We start from the raw sequence: 14,095 nt of genomic DNA on the forward strand, positions 1-14,095 counted from the left end.
ATTAACGCATAAAGGGAAGAAATTTGAATGGAATGATGAACAAGAGAAAGCGTTTCAGTTATTGAAGAAAAAGCTAACTACGGCACCTATATTGTCATTGCCTGAAGGGAATGATGATTTTGTGATTTATTGTGACGCATCAAAGCAAGGTCTCGGTTGTGTATTAATGCAACGAACGAAGGTGATTGCTTATGCGTCTAGACAATTGAAGATTCACGAACAAAATTATACAACGCATGATTTGGAATTAGGCGCGGTTGTGTTTGCATTAAAGACTTGGAGGCACTATTTATATGGGGTCAAAAGTATTATATATACTGACCACAAAAGTCTTCAACACATATTTAATCAGAAACAACTGAATATGAGGCAGCGTAGGTGGATTGAATTATTAAATGATTACGACTTTGAGATTTGTTACCACCCGGGGAAGGCAAATGTGGTAGCCGATGCCTTGAGCAGGAAGGACAGAGAACCCATTCGAGTAAAATCTATGAATATAATAATTCATAATAACCTTACTACTCAAATAAAGGAGGCGCAACAAGGAGTTTTAAAAGAGGGAAATTTAAAGGATGAAATACCCAAAGGATCGGAGAAGCATCTTAATATTCGGGAAGACGGAACCCGGTATAGGGCTGAAAGGGTTTGGGTACCAAAATTTGGAGATATGAGAGAAATGGTACTTAGAGAAGCTCATAAAACCAGATACTCAATACATCCTGGAACGGAGAAGATGTACAAGGATCTCAAGAAACATTTTTGGTGGCCGGGTATGAAAGACGATGTTGCTAAATACGTAGGAGAATGTTTGACGTGTTCTAAGGTCAAAGATGAGCATCAGAAACCATCAGGTCTACTTCAACAACCCGAAATCCCGGAATGGAAATGGGAAAACATTACCATGGATTTCATCACTAAATTGCCAAGGACTGCAAGTGGTTTTGATACTATTTGGGTAATAGTTGATCGTCTCACCAAATCAGCACACTTCCTGCCAATAAGAGAAGATGACATGATGGAGAAGTTAGCACGACTGTATTTGAAGGAAGTCGTCTCCAGACATGGAATACCAATCTCTATTATCTCTGATAGGGATGGCAGATTTATTTCAAGATTCTGGCAGACATTACAGCAAGCATTAGGAACTCGTCTAGACATGAGTACTGCCTATCATCCACAAACTGATGGGCAGAGCGAAAGGACGATACAAACGCTTGAAGACATGCTACGAGCATGTGTTATTGATTTCGGAAACAGTTGGGATCGACATCTACCGTTAGCAGAATTTTCCTACAACAACAGCTACCATTCAAGCATTGAGATGGCGCCGTTTGAAGCACTTTATGGTAGAAAGTGCAGGTCTCCGATTTTTTGGGGTGAAGTGGGGGATAGACAGATTACGGGTCCGGAGATTATACAATAAACTACCGAGAAGATCATCCAAATTCAACAACGGTTGAAAACCGCCCAAAGTCGACAAAAGAGCTACGCTGACATTAAAAGAAAAGATATAGAATTTGAAATTGGAGAGATGGTCATGCTTAAAGTTTCTCCTTGGAAAGGCGTTGTTCGATTTGGTAAACGAGGGAAATTAAATCCAAGGTATATTGGACCATTCAAGATTATTGATCGTGTGGGACCAGTAGCTTACCGACTTGAGTTACCTCAACAACTCGCGGCTGTACATAACACTTTCCACGTCTCGAATTTGAAGAAATGTTTTGCTAAAGAAGATCTCACTATTCCGTTAGATGAAATCCAAATCAACGAAAAACTTCAATTCATCGAAGAACCCGTCGAAATAATGGATCGTGAGGTTAAAAGACTTAAGCAAAACAAGATACCAATTGTTAAGGTTCGATGAAATGCTCGTAGAGGACCCGAGTTCACCTGGGAGCATGAAGATCAGATGAAGAAGAAATACCCGCATCTATTTCCAGAAGATTCGTCAACACCTTCAACAGCTTAAAATTTCGGGACGAAATTTATTAAACGGGTAGGTACTGTAGTGACCCGAACTTTTCCATGTTTATATATATTAATTGAGATTGATATTTACATGATTAAATGTTTCCAACATGTTAAGAAATCAAACTTGTTAAGACTTGATTAATTGAAATATGTTTCATATAGACAATTGACCACCCAAGTTGACCGGTGATTCACGAACGTTAAAACTTGTAAAAACTATATGATGACATATATATGGATATATATATATATATATAGTTAACATGATACTATGATAAGTAAACATATCATTAAGTATATTAACAATGAACTACATATGTAAAAACAAGACTACTAACTTAATGATTTTTAAACGAGACATATATGTAACGATTATCGTTGTAAAGACATTTAATGTATATATATCATATTAAGAGATATTCATACATGATAATATCATGATAATATAATAATTTAAAATCTCATTTGATATTATAAACATTGGGTTAACAACATTTAACAAGATCGTTAACCTAAAGGTTTCAAAACAACACTTACATGTAACGACTAACGATGACTTAACGACTCAGTTAAAATGTATATACATGTAGTGTTTTAATATGTATTTATACACTTTTGAAAGACTTCAATACACTTATCAAAATACTTCTACTTAACAAAAATGCTTACAATTACATCCTCGTTCAGTTTCATTAACAATTCTACTCGTATGCACCCGTATTCGTACTCGTACAATACACAGCTTTTAGATGTATGTACTATTGGTATATACACTCCAATGATCAGCTATTAGCAGCACATGTGAGTCACCTAATACATGTGGGAACCATCATTTGGCAACTAGCATGAAATATCTCATAAAATTACAAAAATATGAGTAATCATTCATGACTTATTTACATGAAAACAAAATTACATATCCTTTATATCTAATCCATACACCAACGACTAAAAACACCTACAAACACTTTCATTCTTCAATTTTCTTCATCTAATTGATCTCTCTCAAGTTATATCTTCAAGTTCTAAGTGTTCTTCATATATTCTACAAGTTCTAGTTACATAAAATCAAGAATACTTTCAAGTTTGCTAGCTCACTTCCAATCTTGTAAGGTGATCATCCAACCTCAAGAAATCTTTGTTTCTTACAGTAGGTTATCATTCTAATACAAGGTAATAATCATATTCAAACTTTGGTTCAATTTCTATAACTATAACAATCTTATTTCAAGTGATGATCTTACTTGAACTTGTTTTCGTGTCATGATTCTGCTTCAAGAACTTCGAGCCATCCAAGGATCCGTTGAAGCTAGATCCATTTTTCTATTTTCCAGTAGGTTTATCGAAGGAACTTAAGGTAGTAATGATGTTCATAACATCATTCGATTCATATATATAAAGCTATCTTATTCGAAGGTTTAAAGTTGTAATTACTAGACATAGTTTAGTTAATTCTAAACTTGTTCACAAAAAAAGTTAATCCTTCTAACTTGACTTTTAAAATCAACTAAACACATGTTCTATATCTATATGATATGCTAACTTAATGATTTAAAACCTGGAAACACGAAAAACACCGTAAAACCGGATTTACGCCGTCGTAGTAACACCGCGGGCTGTTTTGGATTAGTTAATTAAAAACTATGATAAACTTTGATTTAAAAGTTGTTATTCTGAGAAAATGATTTTTATTATGAACATGAAACTATATCCAAAAATTATGGTTAAACTCAAAGTGGAAGTATGTTTTCTAAAATGGTCATCTAGACGTCGTTCTTTCGACTGAAATGACTACCTTTACAAAAAGGACTTGTAACTTATTTTTCCGACTATAAACCTATACTTTTTCTGTTTAGATTCATAAAATAGAGTTCAATATGAAACCATAGCAATTTGATTCACTCAAAACAGATTTAAAATGAAGAAGTTATGGGTAAAACAAGATTGGATAATTTTTCTCATTTTAGCTACGTGAAAATTGGTAACAAATCTATTCCAACCATAACTTAATCAACTTGTATTGTATATTATGTAATCTTGAGATACCATAGACACGTATACAATGTTTCGACCTATCATGTCGACACATCTATATATATTTCGAAACTTCCATAGACACTCTATATGTGAATGTTGGAGTTAGCTATACAGGGTTGAGGTTGATTCCAAAATATATATAGTTTGAGTTGTAATCAATACTGAGATACGTATACACTGGGTCGTGGATTGATTCAAGATAATATTTATCGATTTATTTCTATACATCTAACTGTGGACAACTAGTTGTAGGTTACTAACGAGGACAGCTGACTTAATAAACTTAAAACATCAAAATATATTAAAAGTGTTGTAAATATATTTTGAACATACTTTGATATATATGTATATATTGTTATAGGTTCGTGAATCAACCAGTGGCCAAGTCTTACTTCCCGACGAAGTAAAAATATGTGAAAGTGAGTTATAGTCCCACTTTTAAAATCTAATATTTTTGGGATGAGAATACATGCAGGTTTTATAAATGATTTACAAAATAGACACAAGTACGCGAAACTACATTCTATGGTTGAATTATCGAAATTGAATATGCCCCTTTTTATTAAGTCTGCTAATCTAAGAATTAGGGAACAGACACCCTAATTGACGCGAATCCTAAAGATAGATCTATTGGGCCTAACAAACCCCATCCAAAGTACCGGATGCTTTAGTACTTCGAAATTTATATCATATCCGAAGGGTGTCCCGGAATGATGGGGATATTCTTATATATGCATCTTGTTAATGTCGGTTACCAGGTGTTCACCATATGAATGATTTTTATCTCTATGTATGGAATGTGTATTGAAATATGAAATCTTGTGGTCTATTATTATGATTTGATATATATAGGTTAAACCTATAACTCACCAACATTTTTGTTGACGTTTTAAGCATGTTTATTCTCAGGTGATTATTAAGAGCTTCCGCTGTCGCATACTTAAATAAGGACTAGATTTGGAGTCCATGCTTGTATGATATTTTGTAAAAACTGCATTCAAGAAACTTATTTTATTGTAACATATTTGTATTGTAAACCATTATGTAATGGTAGTGTGTAAATAGGATATTTTAGATTATCATTATTTGATAATCTACGTAAAGCTTTTTAAACCTTTATTGATGAAATAAAGGTTATGGTTTGTTTTAAAATGAATGCAGTCTTTTAAAAACGTCTCATATAGAGGTCAAAACCTCGCAACGAAATCAATTAATATGGAACGTTTTTAATCAATAAGAACAGGACATTTCAAATTGGTGGTTTTGTAATAGCCAGTGCTATCATTGTTGGTGCAACTAATCTAGCGTTCCACATTGGTGTGTCGTTTGGATCATTCAATAATTCTTGATTAACCGGAGGACCATTAGGATTGCCCTCTTCATCGTGAATCGGATTACCATTTGGATCCATCTCTTCTAAACAAAATGGCAAAGCTTCGAAATTCTTTCTTAATACCCTTTCTTCTCTACGTTTATAAACCCTGTGCACGTGTCTTTCCGGATCGGAGAATGGAAGTGTGAACTCTTGATCCTTGTGAGACCTTGTTTTCATACACCAAAGGTACCTATCCTTCAATCACAACACAAACACAAGCGGTTTTCCAAACGAAAATAATAATATGAAATGCGAAAAGTAACTTCCGTAAGGGTAAACCCCTACGAAAGGATCGAACAATCAAAAGTTTAAACCAAATAACCAACTAGGCTAACCGCATCCCCGACAGCGGTGCCAAGAAAGTGTGATGCGTTCGTGCGGTATACATCTTTTACCCTCTAAATTTTATATTTGATTCAAACACTACAATCAAGCACACACAACTAACGAGCACTTAGAACTCGGTTATTATAGCACTTTAATGTAAGTATTCTTATCAAGTTCGTCCCAAGGGAAACGGTGTAAGTCGGATATTTGAAACTATCAATTGTCCTAGGGTTTGTTTGATTGGGGGGGTTTAGATTGATATCAACTAACAACTAAAACTTGCGCAATTAAACAAACCTAAATTTAACAATTAAGCTAGTAGCAAGAAACAAGTAGTGAAGTATTAAGACTTAAAACAAATTAACTAAGATGTGCTCACTTATCTAATCCTCTCTATGCTTGGCTTGCCCCGTTTTGCCTATTTTGATATCTCATTATGTGATGACCCGTCCAAATCCATTTGAACAAATACATCATTCATTGATTTCATAGTGAGGTTTTGACCTCTATATGATACGTTTTGTAAACATTGCATTCTTTTGAAAAGGTACGCCATAAATTAATATATAAATCCAAGGTTTTCGACGTCTGATGATTTCTACGTATAGACAATCATCGTATATGATAGTTTCTAACAATACATCCGTTGACAATATAGTCAAATAAGATACATGGTGATGATTTTGTGAATGCAAAGTTTTCTTGAATAAAGCATGTATGACTCCATGCACATAGCTTGTATAACGTATAAGCAAACATCGGAAGACTTCTAGGAACCTGAGAATAAACATGCTTAAAAGTGTCAACACAAAGGTTGGTGAGTTCATAGTTTTAATGTTGCGCATAATCTGTATAAAAAGGTGGATCACAAAATTTCAGTTGTTTCATCCGAAACGTTTATCAAATTATTCTACAAGATTGAGCACCCTGGTAACTAAACTTTAACGTTATAATAAGTACCCCTGTTTTAACATACATGCAACCGACATTTACAATACACACAATCCAACGTGCATTAACTCAAATAGCATACGTGTGACGCCGTGTACAAAATCAACGTGTACGGATCATCAATAACAGGATCATTACATGGTCAAACACTATATGCTGTTTTAAAAGAAGTTTTGCATTCATAAGAAAAGGTGATGTCTTAACCAACATTAAATGTTTTACAACGAAAGTATGCTTCTATGAATAGAAGCAATTAATGATAGTAGGTGACCCAATGGTCGTTACGAATATATTGTTCAAAAGTAATAAAGTTTGTGAACGCAAGATAAACGTTTCATGCGAAGACATCTCTAACACAAGCAGCGGGTGTCTACAGCAAGACTACAACAGAGGAAGCAAACAAACCTCTTAAGCACCTGAGAAAAACATGCTTAAAAATGTCAACACAAAGGTTGGTGAGCTATAGTTTAATGTAACAGTAATGTAAGGTAGGCCACGAGGTTTCAGTGTTTCAAAACAGTATGAAAAGTATATGTATAACCGTGGGCACTTGGTAACTAACTTAACGTAAATAACACCCCCTAAAAGTACACTTGACGAGTGCGTAAGTTTATGAAGTATTAAACACCCATTAAATGCTAGCGTGACTAGCCCGAGTAGGGATGTCAAACCCTATGGATCCATATCTAAGATTCGCGTTCACGGTTCAAAGACCAATGACTAAAAGTTACCGAGCTAAGGGAAACATTTATGCCGTTGTATAACCCACACATATATAAAGTTTAAGTACTCGTGCCTAGTGTGTAAAACTTAAAATGCGCATGTTTTCTCAGTTTCCAAAATAGTTAAAGTAAAAAGGGATGCTATAACTCACAGTGAAAAGTAGTAAAGTTGATTCGGGAAAGTAAGCAAGTAGTTTGTCCAAAAGGTCCTCAACCTAAGTCAAAAGTTAATAAGTCAGTAAATCGTTCCCAAAGGTTTAAAAGTATGTAAATCAGGTTTTAAGTATCATCATCATTCATCATTAATCAAAAAGTGTAAAGTAAGTTTCAATCAAGAATAGAGTTTGAATAAAGGCTGATTTCGTTCAATCGCCATGACCTCTATACAAACTGAAATGAGGTGAGACCAGTGGCCATGGCTCCGTATATGAGTCCCCTAGAGGCTGAACAATTTCCAAAACCAAAATGGTCTTTGTTTGACCATGGCGACGGTTTAAGTGCGAGTAGGTCAGATATTTCAGCACAACGTTAAAAGGGTGTAGTGACTTTCGGAATGCCATAAATCCTAAACCGTAACTCGGATTAAGACGAGGCCTAAACGGAAAATCATATAATTGAACTGAAATAGCTGGAAATCAACTTTTCCAGTAGCTCAGGTTAATGATCAGACCCAGAAAACAGTAGGTAAGGTGCTCCGGTGGGTTCTTGGTGCTTGATGCTCATCACGGTTCTCATCCTTGATGCTTATAGCTTCAAGTGTACAACTTGTTGATGTGTTTGCATCATATTTACCAAGTTTTGACCATCATAACACTAATATATGTCTAAGATATGTAGCATAACTCATTTAAGGGTTGTAAGTAGTTTGATGAACCAAAGTTACATCAAGATCTTAGATCCGACACATACATGAGTTCTAATAGTAATATTAAGTTACAAACTTGAAAGTAAACTAAGTAAACACGATCTTAAGTTGTAGAACTTAGTTCTTAGTTATATCTTAAAGATCCTAGACCAAAAATTCTAGATCTAGTGTTCTTAAGTTAAACCCTAAGCTATAGAACTTGGATCTTAACTTTAATGAAACCATAAGTCATGAAACTTAGGTTTTAATCTTGTAGAATGTATGTAAGTGATGTGCGAAATGTGGTATATGAATTGTTGTATGGAAAATACCGGTTTTAAAGATTACACAAACTAACGGGCAGTGTACCCGATCGTGTAGTTGAATAGATAATGGTAAAATCCGTGTATCGTTCCAAGGACAGGTATATGTACAAGTTAAGATTGCATAAACTAAATTGAGTTTTAACTAGATAAAATGAAATTAAACAAATACAAGATATTGGGTTGCCGTTTAACGATGGACAAATCAATAAAGGAATAAGTTTAAAGGACAATATTTTTGGTCTTTTAAGTTTATGATAACAAAACGATAGTTTTGATATCAAATTAAAGAAATATGCTCATCTAGACTTTTTACCCTTAATGTTGATTGTTATTTAGGATTAAGATCGGATTGATTGGTTATGCACGAGAACTAATTAATTGGTTTATCAAGAGTAGTCTTGTGCAAACACTCAAACGGGATTACACGACGCAAGTGATGTTCTTGTCATCTAAGACCTCCTATTTGTAATCAATTAATTCAACTAGCCTAAAGACTTGAATGATGATCATGCCAATGATGTGTTGATCATGATCCACTCCTATGTCAACTAATGGTTTAGCTTAGTTCATTCCCTTGGTCCGGTTAAATGCCCAATTTACCCAACCCAAGTAATCAATTTAATGTAGCAATAGGATCTTTATAAATTTCACTAGATAAGGCAAATTACTAACACCTATTAGTTATATGGAATTAAGTAATGAAAATATGTATAACAGATTCTAGGGAATTGATCGTTCTCCTAGACAACTACACATATCAATTAAGCTATCCGAAAGTATCTACAAGAGTCGTTCTTACATTACTATATAGATTAATCGTTTGAACGCAACTTACCCATTTTGGTAAAAGACGGGCAAACACTTGTCGCTAGGTGTAAATCAATATACTAAATCAACAAGATGGTGTTTCTTGGTTGAACAAGTATACTAACTAATTGAATCAAAAAAATTAAACTTAACAAGAATGGTTCTTGTATTCAAACATCAAACTATCATGCATAAGAACAATCAATCAACAAAGGTAAACAATCAACATCTCGATTATTAATCTAGACAAGCATAAAAAGAACTAGCTAACAATCATATTTAAATACAATAACAAACTGCAAACAAAGATAGAATTCATTGAACTAACAAGAATCGACCTCTTGAAGCAATCTTGGATGATGATCCTGATGATTCTTGATTCCGGATTGAAATGATGGATTAGGTGATCCTGGATTACTCCAAGGATCACCTTGAATCGTAACCTCTGCCTCTGAAAATGACTGTGTAGTGGTGTCTCAAGAATGAAGCTGGTAAGGGGTTTAAAAAGGCTGAACAGTAGCTGGAAAGTAGGGTGCGCCGAGCGCACAAAAGCACGTGCACGGCGCGTACTGTTCACCTACCACAATTTCACTTTACAGCTCGAGTTGCACGTTCAGATCTGCTTTACACGTCAGAGTGCGCGGAGAAAGTGCGCTGAGCGCACTCCTTGGCGCACTCTACTATTCATGCTTTTTGACTTGTTTTCGATCCCAGAATTCTCTGATCAAAATTTGGACGAGTGAGATGAGCGCACACCCGTGGCGCACTCCTTGGCGCACTCTACTATTCATCGACCTTTTGACTTGTTTTCGATCTCTGAGTAGTATCATCCAAAATCTTCCATATTTCTTCAATTACACAATGATTCTAACTATTTTACAATAAAATGGAATACAAACGAAAATACTATGTTTACACACGAAATAAACAATGATAGAACTTGATATTGCGACTAAAGATATGTCTAATTTGAGCAATATCAAATCCCCCATACTTAACTCTTGCTTGTCCTCAAGCAAGTCTTGTTTCAAAAATACTAATACAGAGCACAAAATAGAATACACACACATTTATTGGAGAACACAATAATAGGAATCACACTCACACAATATAGTACACAAGTTTACACTAATCACACGAAGTACACGAAACACACACGTTCTTTTGGAACACCAAACTCACGCTATATGAAACACATAATACACAAATGGAATACTCACACGTTGAGGTACACGCACAATTTATGAATCACACGCACACATTTGGATTGTTTGGGAGAAACGAACTTTGGTGAAAGTTCTTAAAAATTTGGATCCTTAGGGAAAAGTAGATCTTGAGAAAACGTTTTAAGTTTTTTTAAAAAAAAATGTTAATGCTAGTTTTAAACTAGACACGTTTTCCGGTTTTAACCTCAAATTCCGGTTGAGGGTAACTGAAAACCGAAGTCTCAGTCGGCGATTAGCAAGCTATCCGCCCCCATGATTGTAGTATCATGGAACTCTTAACCGAGCGTCCCCTGACGCGATATTAATATCGGTCTTTCATGACAATTTGTACATTTTAATTTAAGGGTTAAAATTGCGAAGACTAAGCTATCGCGTGGGATAGATCCTGCTCCAGTTTATTCACCGTAATCGGTCTTACACTGGATAGCGACTTGGATTTACCCTACCAAGTTTATTTTCGGGTTTGAAAGTTCAAAACTTTCCCTTCCCACTTTACCTTTATATCGTGAAATGATATTGGTATGAAATGACATAGTTTAGGAAGTTTGCTATATCAAGTAAGGTAACATTCAGAAGACTTTACTTCCTTCAAGGATGGACTAGATACATCCTTTAGGTTTAGTGACATTATTCTTTTTCCTTTCAAGCCAAAAGTATTTTAAACATTTTTCTTAGCAAAATTTGGTGATAGTAATTCGAAAAGATTAGTAAAATCCCCCACACTTGGCTTTTTCGTTAAGACTTTTATTTCAAAAAAATTTTAAAATTTCCCATTAAATTACAAAAATGAGCCAAGTTGAATACTGTTTGAATACCCGCGAGAATTTATACCATCCCCCACACTTAAGATTAAGTAATGCCCACATTACTTAAAATCAGTAAAATTTAAATTTGAGAGGACGATATTGAGAAAAAGGAGTTCGAAAAACCTAGGTTCAAAAACCGGAGATCGTGGAATATAGGTGAGCGATGGCGCATCCTTCATTCCTTGATCTTCATCACACAAATTCTAATTTGATAGGTACCTTGCTGAATTTTAATGCTAGTGTCACTAAAATCTTTGAAAAACATCGTGCACTTTTATTAACGCGTCATGCACTCGACTGGACCCCAGAATTTAATGCCTAGTGGGGTTAAACTCCTCCACACTTTATCGGACGAGACGTGAAGTTGGTGGAAAAAGTTCCACGAATCAGAATAGTGAGCCAATCATTTACACCTCGGGTGGTGTATATTATATGTGATAAATCCTTTTTTAGTTTCCCGAAAAAGGATGACCTAACCAGAGGGTTAACATACGACTCCTCTCCAGTGCGGATTTCAGTAAAACTTTTATTCTTATTGGTGGATCTTGGTCAAATGGGTCTTTAAAGATTGTCTTCCCCAAATTGACATCCTCTGGAATAAGCGTGGACCCGCTGTGAATCTCAACTATTGAGCGGGGCTCAATTTCCAGCTTCAATTCCTTTAATTCTTCAGTTGTAGGTTCATAACCATTAGCCATGAGAACGAGTAGCAAACCGTCTTCCTCCTTTACCACAATCTCATCTTTATAAGTAGAAGAGTAAGAATGTAACTCAGGGAAATCCTGCAAAAGCTCAGAAAGTGGATCTAAACGAGTACATTTTTCAACAACCAGTTCGTCTTGCAAAATAAATTGTGAAGTTATAAGTTGTGGAGCTAGACTGGACTCTGTCACATTCGAATGTTCTGGAAACAGAATCAATGGTGAATAATGATCGGTAGAGAGTTGCATAGTGGGTAGGGGACTCGAATGTTTTACGTTCGGATTCATGCAACATTACCAAGACCCATAAAAACACGGGCATAAACCTTCGACTATCATCCTCTCTTTCATAGACATGTTTTTAGTGTTAACCACAACTTCATCTTCTTCTTTCTCTTGGTACCCCTCGTTGGTAACACTAGGAGATAAATATAATTCGATTAGTTTCCCTTCGTTCTACTCTCATTCTCTCACCCATTGTCATATTTCTGTGGTCAACCATTTCCCTGCAACTGACAAAAACTAGAAAAGAATAAAAGCACCGACACTAAACAGTGATAAAAAAAATAATAAAAACTCTACAAAAATTGATAAAATCTAAAAAATAATAATCACAACTTAGTTAACAATTCTTATCTTGACACAACTATCCCCGGCAGCGGCGCCAAAAACTTGATGTGCGAAACGTGGTATATGAATTGTTGTATGGAAAATACCGATTTTAAAGATTACACACACTAACGGGCAGTGTACCCAATCGTGTAGTAGTATAGATAATGGTAAAATCCATGTATCGTTCCAAGGACAGTTATATGTGCAAGTTAAGATTGCATAAACTAAATTGAGTTTTAACTAGATAAAATGAAATCAAACAAATACAAGATATTGGGTTGCCGTTTAACGATGGACAAATCAATAAAGGAATAAGTTTAAAGAACAATATTTTTGGTCTTTTAAGTTTATGAAAACAAAAAGATAGTTTTGATATCAAATTAAAGAAATATGCTTATCTAGACTTTTTACCCTTAATGTTGATTGTTATTTAGGATTAAGATCGGATTGATTGGTTATGCACGAGAACTAATTAATTGGTTTACCAAGAGTAGTCTTGTGCAAACATTCAAATGGGATTACACGACGCAAGTGATGTTCTTGTCATCTATGACCTCCTATTTGTAATCAATTAATTCAACTAGCCTAAAGACTTAAATGATGATCATGCCAATGATGTGTTGATCATGATCCACTCCTATGTCAACTAATGGTTTAGCTTAGTTCATTCCCTTGGTCCGGTTAAATGCCCAATTTACCCAACCCAAGTAATCAATTTAATGTAGCAATAGGATCCTTATAAATGTCACTAGATAAGGCAAATTACTAACACCTATTAGTTATATGGAATTAAGTAATGAAAATATGTATAACAGATTCTAGGGAATTGATCGTTCTCCTAGACAACTACACATATCAATTAAGCTATCCGAAAGTATCTACAAGAGTCGTTCTTACATTCCTATATAGATTAATCGTTTGAACGCAACTTACCCCTTTTGGTAAAAGACGGGCAAACACTTGTCACTAGGTGCAAATCAATATACTAAATCAACAAGAAGGTGTTTCTTAGTTGAACAAGTATACTAACTAATTGAATCGAAAAGATTAAACTTAACAAGAATGGTTCTTGTATTCAAACATCAAACTATCATGCATAAGAACAATCAATCAACAAAGGTAAACAATCAACATCTCGATTATTAATCTAGACAAGCATAAAAAGAACTAGCTAACAATCATATTTAAAGACAATAACAAACTGCAAACAAAGATAGAATTCATTGAAGTAACAAGAATCGACCTCTTGAAGCAATCTTGGATGATGATCCTGATGATTTTTGATTCCGGATTGAAATGATGGATTAGGTGATCCTGGATTACTCCAAGGATCACCTTGAATCGTAACCTCTACCTCTGAAAATGACTGTGTAGTGGTGTCTCAAGA

The sequence above is a fragment of the Rutidosis leptorrhynchoides genome, chromosome 7 (genome assembly GCF_046630445.1).
Source record: "Rutidosis leptorrhynchoides isolate AG116_Rl617_1_P2 chromosome 7, CSIRO_AGI_Rlap_v1, whole genome shotgun sequence".
NCBI lineage: Eukaryota > Viridiplantae > Streptophyta > Magnoliopsida > Asterales > Asteraceae > Rutidosis > Rutidosis leptorrhynchoides.